The following is a 17,177-nucleotide window of genomic DNA, read 5'->3' on the forward strand; positions in this document are numbered from 1 at the left end:
GAGATGAAATGTGCAGCTTTGCTGGACAGGGATGCATAGTATGGCAGGAGTATGTAATGTGTATGGCACAAGGATCTGTCCAGCATGTGGCGATCCTTGTGCTAGGAAGGTGGATGTCCATGACATATGTATTTGAGATCAGGTTATGTACGTGTAGCATGTCCAACATCACAGTGTTGGACATGGCTTTATGCAGGGTAGGCATCATGCTACATAGTGGAGATGAGGATTGTGAAGGCTGGTGTTGGCCATCCAAACATGGCTAATACCCCTTAAAGGTGATATGTGATCTGATATAAGTCACTTGAGTGATGAGTATGGCTGAACTATGATCTCTATAGTCATGGAAGGCACCCTGTCATGACTAGGGTTGCCACTTATGACTACCTAAAAGGCTTGGTGATGTCACTATCTCAGGGAGGAAAACTGCACAGCAGCATACCTTACACACAGTGTCCATTATGTTGACCGCTGCCTAGGTGGTAGTTCATGAGTACAGGGTTATTAACCTAGTGGTGACAATGCAATATGCAGCTGTCAGATTATGCACATATGTCACACATCTCACCCACTAAGCCCCTTCTGTATGTTGTCCACAACACTGAATCAGCTATTGCTCCTAGGTCATAGCCATTCACATACTTAGATAGGCAGATGCCTCCCATTTGTCTGTGTGGTATGGTCTACAATGAGGGGGAGTACAATGAATTAACCCTGTCTTACTGTAGCTGGCACTAGTGTGATATGCACATATTAATCAGACACCTTCTTTAGTGTTGGTTCTGTCAACAGTCCACTGGCAGAACACTCCTGTGACATACAAATGTACATCTAGTATACTAAGTGTAGGTGGAACACAATATGGGTGATGTTGTCCTATGACCTGTCACAGGTATGATATGCAGTGTGAAATTATCCTTACTGTCATCTACATCTGTACTACTGACAACATATACATTGATTAAGGTTCATGGCCTTTCAGACCAGACTCAACAGGGTAGTAGTGCAGTACCTCCCGTTATGAGTGGTGTCTCCACTTTGTGGATTGTGATAACTGTTGGCGTGCACCATTCAGTGTTTTCACAGACTAACATGAAGCTATGTTTTACATGATGTGTATGTGTAGAACAAACTGTTTTTCCATATATGTATGATACAACCAGGGATGTGGACAGGTCCCATGCAGCCTGAGTACACCTTGTACCATCATAGTTATGGTTACAGGGGCTCTGTAGTGTACATGGATAGATGATTGTGTACCTGTTGGGGGGCAGTGTGTTTATGTTATCCAACACCCTATCTGTATTGCTTATTCATGCTCAGCACATGTTCAGAACATGTAAGCACTTCATGAGGTATTAATTACTATAGCACTCAATCCTACTCATTACCTACAGGTAAACACTGTTTGTACTTATATTTCCCGCTTGCTTAGAGTAAAACAGGTCTTGTACACACTTTCCTCACTTATCTAGAGGGAAATAGTTATATATTCTGGCATGTCCAGGTGTCAATTCCTAGTGTTCTTGCCTGTCTATATGATTAATATGGGCATCTTGAGACAATATAGAAATTGTCTCGTGTACAGAGTCAATATTCCCCTCCTAACATCCAACACTACAAGCTGTGGGAGATGCACATATCTAGCCATGCTGGAGGTAAAGCTCTCTCCAACCCAGACTGAACTTGACAATCATGTGGAGAAGTTAAACATTTGCACCACACCACACTCATCACATAGTCTCACTAAATCTCCACCACCACAGGCCACAAATAGTAACACAACAACATTTGCAGAGCCTCTCAATACTACTCTGTCTAGGCAACAGAGAACTCCAAAGCAGAAATGCAGGCAGTCCCCATCCCCCAACACAACACCAATGACTTATAGCCCACAAACTCTGTGTGCCCATCAACCACAGCTAATAGAGCAAAATAACGTACCCAACACACTAGTCATAGATGAGTCTATAGGCAGTCACACTGATGTCCCACTCACCAGGCTACACAAGGAGATAGTTATTGTCAGCTGCCTGTCAGGTAACAGGATCCGCAACATAACCTATGCACTCAGGTCACTCGTCAACAGGTACAATATGACTGTGTCATTGTCTATATTAGTGTGAATGCCCTGAGATGTACCTTCCTGGACTACATGTAAAGAGACATGGAATAGCAATCTGATAGCCCAGGCAGGTATCACCCTAGCCCTGAATAGCATTCTGCCATTGTCCAGACTGATAATGCAGTACAAGGACAAAATGATTTACTTCAACAATTGGCTATGCTTCTGGTGTTATTCCAAGGGTATCCAGTATCTGTCTGTTTAGAATGACATGGTCGACAGAACGCAATGCTTTGGCACAGATGGCCTGCACCTGTTGGCCCTGGGATTCCGGATAATGGCTAAGGCTCTTGCTGCTCCTATAGTGCCTGTTTTAGGCATGGTTCAAATAACATATTCACCACCATGACAGGAACAGGCAAGCAAAACCTGAGGGTAATGCTACTCAATGCTTGACGTCTTAATCTCAAATGCACTCACCCGAGACACTCCTTGTAATGGACCACTTTGATATCTGTGCAGTGACTGGGACCTGCTTCTAGGCTCCAGAGAGCACCCCTGCACTACCAGGCTATTACTCATACCACACCTTTCAGTCATGTAACCAGGACAGGAATACCCACGGTGGAGGTGTGCCCATATTTCCTAAGGATATCCACACCTACAGGCTAGTTGCTTAGCACAACGCATCAGAGGTTATCCAAGTGCAACTACCTCTGGCCATAACTGCTATACAAATTATAGCTTGCTAGAGATCCCCCACCATTCCCCATGGTTAACGGTCCTCTCTTCTTGGTGTACTGGAAATTAGGGTTCAACCAGACACACTACTAATGTGCGACTGACACTACCCCACCATTAACTGGGATACCTACTCATGTACCGACACATTAGGCCAGCGTTTTCTGGGATTCATAAACTCCAATCGCCTGGATCAACCTATCCCCACCACCACCATGGGCAACAATATCCTAGACCTGGTCATTATCAACATGTGTGACTGGTGTTCCACGCCTTGGGTTATCTCCTCGTTGGTCAGATCCGAACGTATGCTAATCACCCTTGTTATCCACATCCCGGCACCACACCCTTTATGGAAACCACAGTACCATATTTCTACAAAGCCAACTTCAGGCTTCTTATGACAGCAGTAGTAAATGTCATGACATCCATGCAAATGGACAATACAGTTACAACTGCTGAATCATACACAACTGCACTTAATTAGCACTTACACGACTGCATGGATCATGCTTTCACAAACAGAACCATAACGCTACCCTCCAGAAAAAGGAAGCCACTCTGGTGGTCCACTGCCATAGACATAATGTACAACAGAAGGAGGAGATTATTGCAAATTAGAGTACAATCCCATGAGTGGAGGTGCTCCCTGGTCAGCCTCAGTAAGAATCTGAGATCCCTTATCACATCCTCCAAAGCTAGCTATGTAAACATAACCATGACTAATTCCAAGGACTACCACAAAGCGTTCTAGAGGTATGTCACTACTCTCGATGGTGATACCCACATCTGCTCTGACATACAGCAGTATGGCATGAACATTACAGAACGACTGATATTGGCAACATCCTGGCAGATAGGTTCAGTGCTAACTTTACACCCCTCTCACACCCTAAAGGGCCCATATCTATACAGGAATGATGCAGAGTCCCTGCAATCACAACTACGCAGTTCAAAGCTGCACTCTTAAAGCCAGGAACACAGTATCCATGTGACCGTACAACATCCCAGGCTGCAATTTCCATTAATTTCAGAACTAACTGGCTCCCCACTTAGGCACCATATTCAATAATAGCCTTGCATCAGGCATTGTGGCCCCTGAATGGCCCACAGCAACAGTTATCCCAGTTCACAAAGGTGGCACCACAATGGACCAGGGGAACTACTGCCCTATACACCTGACTAGACTGTTCTGCAAGGCTATGGAGCACATCATCATGGATCTCATTCACAGAGACATTGGTGGCCTCCAAACCTTTGATCCCACCCAGTTTGGATTTGTTAGGGCCAGACCATGTCTCCTAAACCTGGTAGACTCCTTTGAGACAGTTACCAAGGCATTAGATGAGGGTGAGGAGGTCCACACAGACTACCTTGACCTCTCAAAGGCTTTCAACACCGTTCCCCATTCTGGTATTATCAACATATACATCCACCTGCACATTAACCTCTACGTCACGAGATGTTATGCAAAGTGGCTCATGGAAAGAACCCACACAGTGATGGTAGCATACCCTAGGTCCTACTGTAAATCAGTTACAATTGGCGTCCCCCAGGGCTTGGTCATAGGGCCCCTCATGTTCGGTATATGCTTCTCTGAGGTACAGGCTAGCACAGGAGGACTTAAGCTGAAAAGATTTGCAGATGACTGCAAACTAGGGGCCATGTTTGATTCCCCAGCTGATACAGACACCCTCCATAAGGGTGTCACTGGGATGGATACCTGGTGTCAATAGCATGGCCTCAAGCTGCATGCCACAAGTTGCATAGACATCCCCTTTGGATTACACCAATCACCCACAGACTATCACATAGGTGGTAGTACCCTACATACATAAGATGTAATAAGGGATCTTAGAACCCAAGTAGATAGCATTCACTCCTTTGATAACCATATTTGCAAGGTGGTGCTGATATCCTTCTACGTGGCCCCCCTAATCTCTAATGGGTTTGTAGTCAGAACAAAGGCAGCCATTGTGCCTCTCTATTTATGACTTATGAAACACATTAAAGGGTCCAACACCCCATTTGGGATGTACCTTATGAGACAACAGCAACGGCTTGAAGCACCACATTACCACACCAAGAGGAATACTGACCTCCGACGGATGACGTATGCAGCCCAACTACAGAAACTCCAACTGTACTCATTTGCATACCGTGTACTCAGAGGTGATCTCTGCTGGACATACAAGGTCCATGCCCAAAACAGTATTGATGGATATGCTACACATAAGCAAAAGTCCCTGAGAGCCACATGCTCTGGGATATGTACATAAATGCAATGATGACTAGGACGTGCTGGAGGGATACATTCCTGACCTGGACACTCCCCATGCTTTGGAACATGATTCCTATGTACATCAGGCAGGGACCCTCACTAGCACTCTTCAAGAGATACATCGATGGGTGGATGGGAGACAGACATGTACACCAGGGATCACTGCAGTGGCTCTGCTGTACAGAGGTGCAGGAAACTAATGGCTCTGCTCTTCACAGGCACAGGAAACTAACCTAGGGAGGTGGTGCAAGCCAAAACACTGTAGCTAGGCTTATAAATGGCCTTGGCCAGACAGCATAGTACCTACCTATGAACTTATGAACCTATTACCTGTCCTTTGTGTATGGATAATTAACTAGCTCTTCCATTTCGATTAGCTATCATGCTGATACACTGTCTGGTGACTAAAAGTCATGTGTATCCTGTTATTGTGTCTTGTACATGCCAATAGACATACCTGATGTTTGCATAACATAACAGTAATGCTGTGTAAAATGTTAGACATATCTACCTACAATACTGTACATTACACATTTCTTGGCACAATATCCCACAATGCAAATCATAATTGCACAGCAAGACCACCTTAGACATGTTATTCTCAGCTATATGCCCATACATATTCCTACTGTTACAGTATATCAACATATACCATCCACTGTTATGGCATGTACTTGTTGGACCAACCATGCCACTGACAGTGGCTGGAGTGGAATTGTTGTGTTCAAAGTCCTTATATAGCATCCCTTTTGGTGTATGAGGTGTTTACCTTGTGGCCTACAGCAGTACACACAATTTCTAGGAGCGTTACTATGCTCAACAATACACCACTACATAATACCTTTTCCCACTATATGCATTGCGTACACTTTAATTATTACAGAGCAGGTAATACAGACACTGACATACTGCGTGTTCTACATACCTTATTAGTAACCTGGGTTGTCGTTGATGGTAATTTAAATCCTATTCGGCTTGTGCTGCAATCCTAGTTGTAACATTTTGCTGGTATATACAGAAGGTTTGAATGTATGACGAGCCATCCTTTTATACTTAGATATCAGTAACATGTGGTATCCTGCCACCAATTGGTGTTCCGGAGTAGATGATTACATGCACATAAGCTGTGCAGCTACTCCATTAGCCAATGACATGGCAACAGTGGTGTATAACTGAATACTCCACTTTGGCATTGTCCCTTTGCCCTACCTTCGAGGAAGATGGCCTTGATGTGTTGTTTGTGATGAATTGCAAAAGCTATATGGAGACACACAGAGATATATTACCTTCATGGCCCCCATGGAGTGTGTGTAATGGCTAGAGGATGTAGTTCTACATGTGAGTTTAGCTGTTATATTTCTGAACATTGCTACTTCTGCAGGGTTTGTACCTGATACATCTGTAAATGTTTAGGTCTGGCAAGGATGTTTGGGCAGCTCAAGGCTGTGTGGCTATGCATAGAACGTTAGGTGTTTTAAACTGTGCTCACCTGACATCTTTGGTATACTGTACATGTGTATCATACTGTGCTGTTAATCAGTAATTGGTAACACTTCCTGGTGTACACACAACCGTCTGATACAGGATTATTGCAACCAAACCCTGTAACATTGGCGGCTGTTCCATTGTACAACAGCAACTATTTCATATAGGGCCATTTTAGTGTGTTTCTGACAAGGTATGTTAAGGCTTCTGCAGATGTCATAGAGTGAGTGGATGTTTGTGATGTTATTACAGTATGTATTGAAATTGTTTCAGGTGTGGGGAGATGTAGGTGGGTGTACATAGCAGATGCAGGTGTGTAGGAACTGCATTTATACATAGTCGATATGTGTGTGGGGGATCCTTCCCTATTTGAAGACCTATCCTTTAGTGGACTAATACTATGGTAATTGCAGGCTGATTCATTAAGCCATTGTTAATTGGTTCCTGTATAGCATGCAGGTGATGTTGGTCTTTCAATCCCTTCAGAAATACATCGGTATGTAATGAAATCTTGCTACATGAAAGCTGTCTTGAGTATTTCTGTCACAGATATTTGCACTCATTGGAGTTGTGTTGGTGACTGAACCTCTTTGGCTAGGGTTGCCACCTTTACAAATGGCCATAGTGGGACATTTGCAGGACACACATTGGATTTTAGAGGCTGACACATACCCACGGTCAGTACAAAGTATAGAACTTTACATATATGCCTATATAAAAGCTTATTCTTGTCGCGGTTTACTTGCTTATCCTGTTTCTTGTTACATGTAGGTATTTTGGATACAGACATGACTATTTTATGCAACAATTAAATTAAATATGGAACATGCCAAATGTCTCGAGATTGTAGGACATTAGTATTTGTACTCATTTTGGACAGGACACTACCGCACATAGAGGGACTGTCGCTCGCAAGGTGGGACAGGTGGTAACCCTATCTTTGGCTCATGTCCATAGCATATATTTGTAATAGTGTATAGGCATATACTCTTCATATCCTTTGCTCATAATGTTCAGTTGTGGCGGAATGTGTGATTGCTATGGTCCATGTTATACACATATTTGAAGACTTCACCCGCTGTATATGGCATACCCATGGATTCAGGAACACACACACTTCCAATGACCACATTACCGTTCCCAGACTCCCAAACCCCACAATACCGAACACTCAAACTCACGACAGTCAAACTCCTGAAAGTAACACAAACACAGAACACACACACACGCATATACAGACACACTGCTACCCATCACATCCAAACAAACCATCCTACACTACGTATGGACAGGTGGCCATGCCCCCATACACCCTCCATGTGGGTGGCTTTGCACCCCACACCACACCACACCTATTTTAATAATCTACCTCCGAGATAGCACAAACAGACACATGAATCAAACCCACACACACACATTACAGTCCACCGGAAACACACACCACACTCAGAACACACACTTACACACACTACAGCAATCCAAAACACACTTAAATACAGTACCTACCTGAACTGCAGCACCAGAAGCACTAACTAAATGTCACTTAACATCGTGATAGTAGTACTCACAGTTCTGGTGTTTCGGTACTGTGATCTTTCGGTCTTTAAGCCTCTTGATTACGCGCGTCGGTATGTAAAGCATTTGGAATTTGGTAGTTATCCTATTTATATGTACCTCCATGGTTGTGTAGATGTTGTTAACCTATCTTTATATTTGCATATATATGTATATCTATATATATCGACATATATCTCTCTATCACCCTTTCTCTCTCTATATTATATATATATATATATATATATATATATATATATATGTGTATATATATAGAGAGAGAGAGATAGAGAGAGAGAGAATACACCTTTCATTGGGTACATGGTGGTTTATACTATTTCCCGAAGTCCACCCTTTTGTGTTTTAACCTGTCACAATACACAACTCCCATTGGTACATCTAAGGTAGCTTAGTGGTAAGTTATTGTGAAGATTGTGCATATGGTTGTGTGTTCTACTCCTGGCAGTGGTCCTTTTACCTCCCAGAGCAGGCACTATTAGTACAAGGGTGAATAATGCACATTGCAGAGGTTCTGGGCAGCTTTGCCCGTGATCTGCGCAATATTCAGCAAAGGTTAGACCTGTGTTGCGCATATCCATGTACTCATGTTTAAACGCCACTTACCGGCACTTACCCGCACAAAAACCCGCTAACATGTGCTTAAACATGCTTTAATGACCTGCATCCAACATCCATTATTCGGGACATCAGAATTACGTAACAGCCCTTGCAGGTCGTGGAACCAGTACCATGAATGACACAGTCACTGGCTTTACCACTGAGGCATCTGGGATATGTACAAGTGTTATGGTGTGTAGTATGTAGAGTGTACTAAGGCTGTTCCTCAATACTGCAAACAAATGTGTAACTCAGTTGGTGTACATTTGGATGATACCTGTTAATGGTATGCCCAAGTGAGGTTTAATGGATATGCTCCAGCTATGGGAATCCATGTTACAGTGAGCCACATGCTGTAATGAGCTATACCTTGCCACAACCATAACTGGAGAATGCTGGGGTGACAGATACCTGTCATGGGTACTCCCCATGCTTTGGAACTACATCCCTGATTACATTATATGGAGCATCTCAATAACACACTAGGGAATCCTTGCAGAGTGGGTGGGGAACAGTGGTTACACCTCAGGGATCCCGCAATTGGTTCTGCTGCACAGAGGGACAGTTACTTAATCAATGGCATGGTGACAGCAGACACATTTTGGCTAGGCTTATGAATGGCCTCTGACAGTTAGGCATGTACCTTCCGATGTACCTACCAAGCTATACATACAGTATCAACACATGCTGATAGCTTAATTTACTGTTCAGGTATTGACTTACCTTGTGCCAATAGCAGTTGTGTATGAAATAGTTGAGGGATGCCTATGTAGGATGCACACAGTAGACCACCTATACATGACAATTTACAGGTGGCCGTGTGTGTGTGCCATCCATGTTTACTGTGTGTGCAGGTGGAGAAGTGTTTCAGCCTGTAGGGGCCTACACTGTCAGTGTATGTGCTATACGTTCCCTCTTTGCCAAGGCATGGGCATTCTGGGCACTCCTCCATCTGCCTACTGGGGCTGGCATAGGGTGTTCATGGTCTGAATCCATCTGTGCCTGTGGTGCTCTTGGCAATTGTGGTGGGCTGTGAGGGCCTTCACCATTATGTACCTGCTGCAGCTGTTTCCGCAGGATCATATTATGTAGCATGGCACATACTATGAAGATGTGGGCACACATGCCTGGATAGTACTGCAAGGCTCCACCAGATATGTGCAAGCAATGGAACCATGATTTCAACATCCCAAACACACGCTCTATGATGATTCTGGTTTGTGCGTGTGCCTCATTATGGCATTCTTGCATGGGTGTGTATGCATTTCTGATGGGAGTCATCATCCATGGCTCCAGTGCATAGCCAGCATCCCCCACAAGGTGGCCATATGGGATGTCCCCCCTGGCAAATACCTGGTACAGCTGTGAGGCATGCCAGATGTGGGAGTTGTGGTAGATTCCAGGGCTGCTGGCACACACATCCATGATAATGGCCTGGGCATTGCACACAACCTGGCAGTTGATGGAGTGGTATCCTTTGCAGTTTATGTAGCACCTACCATGCTCACCGGGTGGTGACTTGATGTGTATGTGCGTGCAGTCTATTGCACCCAGTACCTCCGGGTAGTCTGCCACACGGTGGAAGAGGCACATATTGCCGGCCAACTCCTCCTGCATTCGGGGGAAGTATATATGCTCATTGGCATGTGGTTACATGACATCCAAGAACTGGTGGAGTACCCTGGATGCTGATGCCTGTGAGATCCCGATGATATCCCAGTTGGCCTTTGAAAGGTACCTGTGGCTAGTACTCTCAAGCTTACACATACCTTCATGTCCACTGGGATGGGTTCCCCTCTGTTATTCCTGGCTCTGAGGCATGGCCAGCACAGCTCAACAATTTGCTGTATGGTGTCCATGTCCACCCTGTAACACTGTACTCTATCCAGATCATTTAGCACCTGGTAGGTTACCCTTGGTCTGAACACTCTTCTACTCCTCCGGTTCCTGAGGTGGTTGTCAGCCTCATCCTCCACACCACCTTCAATCTCCAGTACATGCTGATGAATCAAAGTTATGGTGGCCCCTACCATGTACATTTTAAAAGTTCCCCATCTATTTACACCGATGGTGCAGAGTGTTTGGGAATACACAAGTGTGTGTGCGGTGCTTTCACACTTTATACTATTGTACTTTGGAAGTTGCTGATGTCATTGGTTGTGTATATGCAATTCCAGCTGCAGGGTATCTTACTTGTGGATTTCACAGCAGGTACTGCTATTGTGATGCTTGTGGTGTTGAATTACACTTGGCTGCCGTGATTCAACTATTGCCCTTTACTTCACTTTTCAACTCGATTCCCCTCCCATTGTCAGGCACACACCCAGCTGCCTGCTTTCATGTTTTGCAATTTCCAAACCCAGGAATGTGTTGCGAAATGTGTTATGTAGCTGATCTACTGTAGGTTTGCTTTGTTCTGATGTGACAGTTCTCTTTTCTTAGCAGTACGGCAACTCCCCTTTCCTATTCTGCAGGTAGCTGCTGGCAGCCTTGTTAGCTGTCATCAATGGCCCACTGTGACTTCCTAGGTGTTAATTACTCATTCGTACTCATATTACCATGCTGCAGCATTTCCTTATTGTCTTCCCGTAACCTTCCTGTTTCAGCTAGGTTGAGTGCCGCACGCACCCATTTTCCAGCTTTTGGGTGCATTTTCATCCACGTTCACAAGCAATTTTAGTCACCTTGTGTGCTCTCAGTTAAGCATAGTTATGGCTAGGTACACACCCCTATCCTGCGGCTTTGCTTAGCAACAGGCAACCTGGATTATCCATGATCCAGTGTGCTTACAGCTACGGTGGCACACACCTCTCATGATGTCATGTTTACCTCCAGGCCGCTCCTCGGTGTTGTACCACTGCGCTGTGTGGTACATCCTTATGCCGGCGGGACGTTTGCGATTCAGTATTACTTGACTCATTTGCATGGCACTGACTACTAATTCCTAGTTACCACATGGAACACTGTTACAGACCTTTAGCAACCCTTGCGCCTTGATTGTGGTGTAGCATGCGTACCATTGACTACTATGGCAAAATCATGATTTGTGTTACATTGCAGTTTTATGACATCTAAATATATTTTCCTTGTGTTCCCATTTGCACACCCATGCACTGCAGTTGTACTTTGCGTTAGTGTGGCCATGACATTAAATGTTATTTTTTATGTGTTGTGCATGATTTTTTATGCCATTGGCTGTATATTTAGCCATTGGCATATGTTAACATTGTAATACATAAGTTTGGTTCGCTTTCATGGCTCCGATGTTCTGTTTGAAAAAATGTAAACCGTTTTTTTTTTTTTTTGGTTTACATTTCTGCATGCTTACGCTATGCCTGCACCACTTCATGAATCGCTATATAACTTCATTTGCATGCTACACTGCTGTACATGGGGTAATTAGCATACAAGCACTTTGAGCTGTGCAGCTCTGGCTTATGCTGGTAGTGTACTGGCAACCATATTCAGCGTTAAAACACCAACGCTATGCCTGTGCCTGGCGAAAGCTTCATGAATTCTGGGGGCTATGTTATAAACCTCTGACAAGTCAAAGAAGAAATGTTGTGAGTGAGAGGGTAGGCACATATCCATGCCGACACTGTAATGTATGTAAATACATCAATGTTGATGATCAGTTTATATACCCTGACACAGGGAGTGCATATAATATCAGACTTTATGCTGATTGTCATAGTTTAAATGTGGTATATTGTGCCTCTTGTGAAGTCTGCAAATGTTTCTATGTTGGCAAAACCAACCGATCCCTAAGAGATCGGATTAGAGAGCACATCTATAGTATTAACAGATGTGATGAAAGGAATGTGCTATCAAAACATGTAAGAGCTGCAGGGCATAACTATTGGTTTAAGTTTATGGTGTTGGAAGTTTATATACCAGGACTTAGAAGGGGAGATGTCAGGACACAGACAGAATGCATTGAAATAAAATGGATGCATGTACTTCGAGCTACTGATGTGAAGGGGGTAAATGATGTTATCCCTATTAAGCCAGTACTTAGGTCATGTGACCTGAGCTATAAATTGCTGCTTGTTATGTGTGTCTTAATTGGATCTGATGAAGTACCTGTAAGGTATGAAAGCACTCATCTTTGTTTTTTAAAAAGTTTTATTTTATGTTTTATTAAACAGATTTTGTTTTACGTTTCTCTGCCTACCAGTTTTTTTCTTTTGATACTATATAGAGAGCAGCAAATAACTATATATTAAGATTTAAGCAGTAGATGCAGAGAACATACATAGATGCTCTTCTTCTTTCCTTCCTTCTCTCAGCTTTTTCCATGAAGATATTTGCTTTGTGCCTATATAATACAGGTATATCTACATATATATATATATGTATACATATATATATATATATATATATATATATATATATATATATATATATATATATATATATATATATATATATATATATATATATATATATTGTATGTATATGTATATATATATATGTATAAATAGTAACGAAAAACACCACGATAAAGCAAAGGTGCCTGCACAGTTCCAATAAAAATGTCATAAATTGTAAATGTAAACGAGTACTGTGCAAGACTCACCCAGGCAGTTTTTAAGTTCCAAGCATAAACTATGCTGCAAAAGTCTGTTCAGACCAATATTCCAACAGAAGCAGTTTCCTTTCCAAAAAAGCAAGGTTGCTTTTAAAACACAAACATAAACTATGCTACAAATGTCTGTTCAGACCAATATTCCAACAACATCAATTTCTTTTACAAGAAAAACAAAGTTGTAGAAAGATATATAAAAGACTGCTTTTTATTATTAACAAGGAGGTGAGCGCTTTCGCTTTACAGCTTCTTCAGACCATGATAAAACTGAGAAAAACTTCACTTTTATATACACACTCATAAATAATTAATCAAACAATTAAACAATTAATTCTGTTAGTAAAAAATCAGTTTGTGAAAATAAAGCCATTCACATAGACTGCAGTGAATTCTGTGACTTCAATAAAATGTTTACATTCATATAAAATCATATAACAGAACTGATATATAAAATTATTATAAAGTTTACACAAACATATATAGAAAATAAAATATGTCTCATATAAAATATAGTCTTCCATCTAGCATTTGAATTTTCTACTTTTTAGCTTGGGTTTTAAAGGAATCTTGTCATTCAATCCTGGGGGAATGTGTGCTTGCAATCTAATTATCCAATCTGCCTCTAACTGTTCAGTTCAATTCCTTATATCTCCCCCTCTCCTGCTAGGTAAATTAATTTCTAAAATCATAAACTTAAAACTATGTTTGGCCCCTTCCTTTAAGACATGCTTGGACAAGGCATTCACTTCTGATTTTATTTTGATTTGGTACACATGCTCCCTGATTCGGTTCCTCAACTGTCTATCTGGTTTTCCTACATAAAAACCACTACATTCCAGGCAGATAGCTAAATAAACTAAATGTTCTGTATAACATGAACCAGTAACCTTGAATGTATAGAGTCTTGAGGTTACAGGATGTACGAACATGTTACTGCTGTCTATATATTTACAAAAATTGCATTTTCCACAAGCTGCAGTGCCTTTAAAACTTGGTGTGTTTGGTATGGTGCTAACTGGAAAACATAATAGCCAATGTAAATTCTTTTTGTTTCTAAATGTATATCATGGGTGTTCTCCCACTAGCTCCTTTATATCAGGGTATGTGGTAAGAATATCCCAATGTTTATTTAGTACATCCTTAACCAAACCTACATCTTGGGTGTAGAATAAAGTTATTTTCTGTTGTCCACTATCAGCTGTGTCCTCTGTTCTATCTGGGTTTCTATAGTAATTTTTGCCCTTATCAGAGAAGTAGGGACATGCTCCATTTTCTCTCTTCTGCACAACGTTAGTAAAGCAAGTTTCTACTTCTTTATGAGTATAGCTACGTGTAGTTAATCTATTACTTAAAACCTCAAGTTCCTTTTCAAAATTATTCTGCCTAGGGTTCAATCTAGATGCTCTTATAGCCTGTCCTGTAATAATGTTTCTAAAGACATGTTGGGGGTGCATACTATTTCTGTGCAGTAATGTATTTTTGTAGCAGTCTTTCCTATGTACGCCTGTATTAAAAGCTCCATCATGCATGCGTTGTATAGTTACATCCAAAAAGGCTATACTGTCCTTAGAAGTAGTCATTTTAAGAAAGGGGTTAAAGAATTTACTTCATCATAAAATAAACGCAGATCTTCTGCTGTACCAACCCACAGAAAAAACAAACTGTCCACGAACCTCCTATAAAAACAAACAAATTTCTTAAATGTTTCAAGTTGAAAGAGTTTTTCATCTTCCCATGAAGCCATCACTAGGTTGGCGTAGCTATTGGCACAAGGAGTGCCCATAGCTACGCCATCCTTCTGTAAGTATAGAGAATCCTCAAACAAAAAAATATTGTCTAATACCAGTTCAAGAAATAAGCAAAGTAATTCTCTTTTGGTTGTATTTAAACTACAATGTCTTTCTAAATATTTTCTAATATTCCTAACACCTATATCATTGGGTATATTTGTAAACAGTGAGGTGACATCCATTGTCACCATTATAACCAACTCACTATTCTTTAATTTTGTAGTTATATCATAAAAATCCAACAAAAATTGTTTAGAATTCCTCAAAATAAAGGTATTTAGATTAACTATGGGTCTTAATGTCTTCTCAACGTACACTGATAAATGCTCTGTCACCCATCCTTGACCTGAGACAACAGGTCTCATTGGAGGATTCTCTGAATTTTTATGTACTTTCGGTAATCCTTGGATGACCGGAGTGACAGGTGTGTCTACAAAAAGGAAGTTATACAGATTAATATCAATAGTTTCCTTTCTATACAATTCATCTAAGATATTGTGTACTTTTAAGACAAATTCTTGTACTCTTTGTCTAGATATAGATTCATAATAACTTGTATCTCTGAGCATCTCAAGCATGCTTCTGTTATATGTATCTCTATCTAGAATGACTATAGGTCCACCTTTGTCTGCCGGCGTTATAGATATATTTCTGTCATTTCTTAAATTCTGGAGAGCATTGAACTGTTTCAATGTTAAATTTTGCTTATTACTAGTGCCATAATTATTTTCTTTCATATTAAATAACTCCTTTTCAACAATTTTACTGAAGGTGTCAAGTATAGGGTGTAACACAGGTACAAATGTGCTAGGTTTCCTAAAATGACCGTCAACCATTCCTCTTTTACTGTTCTTAAGCAGCATCTTCAGTTGTACACTTCTAACAAACAACTTAACATCAAGGATAGTTTCAGTGACATTACTGAACCTGGACGGAATAAATGAAAGACCTTTATTCAATAAATCCCTTTCAAACCTGTCAATAGGTCTATGGGACAGGTTCCAGACTAAGTCATTTTCTCCCACATTTTCTTTATAGTTGGTTCTCTCAAGTCTGTTCCCATAGCCTTCCTCTTCTGTCTTCCTCTGCTCATGGAGCGATTTCTCCCTCTGGCAGAGTTCTCGGCTATGGGGAAAGGGTTATGTTTATCTGGGCCAGCATTAAAATTGGATAGGAAAGTGGTTTTGCTACGTACTACTATATCATTGCTATTACCCTTAGCTCTATCTCTGCTGTCTGCAGAGGTGATGCTAGGTGATGTTAAAGCTGAATGGTTCAGTACATCTCTTACATTCAAATTGTTTAAGTCAGAGTTAGTAGCATTAGTTACATTTTCTAACACAGGCACAGGTACATTTTCTCCAGACGGAGTAATATTTAAATTGGCTTTGTTAGTGCCTAAAAGAGCATCATTCTGACTCATTTCTGCATTGGAAACATTATTACTAATACAATCATTATTACGCACATTCACATTATTACTATTAGGAAATAAAGTCCTTTCATGTCCACTTCTTACATTTCTCGGCCAAGTGAAGACTTGCCCATTTGCAAAATCATACAAATCTCTAGTTAATTTATGTTTCTTCTGCTCCAACAGTCTTTTTTCATATAAGCACACTGAATCCAACAGGCGGTCTAAAAGTGGATCAATTACTATAGACTGGTATCGACTGTACAAATCATGTTGTTTATTCTCTATAAGTTCTTGTAATTTGACTTCTTCTGGTAAGAAGAACTTATTCAGTAATTTCATGTAGTTAAGACTTAGTTCAATATTTAGCTGCTGCCAGCGAAAAAGAAGTTCAGGATAAGTGTTACCTGTGGTTGGCATTTTTAAAATCCTGAGTCCCCTTGGTATTATCTTCTTCTGGATGCAAACCTCAAAGTGAAAACGTTGCATTTGGAGTTGTTTTAATTTTAGGAGATCCGATTCCATGGTGGAAATAGTAGAATTAATGCCCCCCACACCCCCTGCTAAATATAGATACCAACTCCAAGATCGCACAACAGTGGAGAAGGGGCAAATTCTATCATTCAATATTTTGAATTTTC

This window comes from Protopterus annectens, chromosome 3.part0, assembly GCF_019279795.1.
Source record: "Protopterus annectens isolate FY-2018-M chromosome 3.part0, PAN1.0, whole genome shotgun sequence".
NCBI classification, from domain to species: domain Eukaryota; kingdom Metazoa; phylum Chordata; order Ceratodontiformes; family Protopteridae; genus Protopterus; species Protopterus annectens.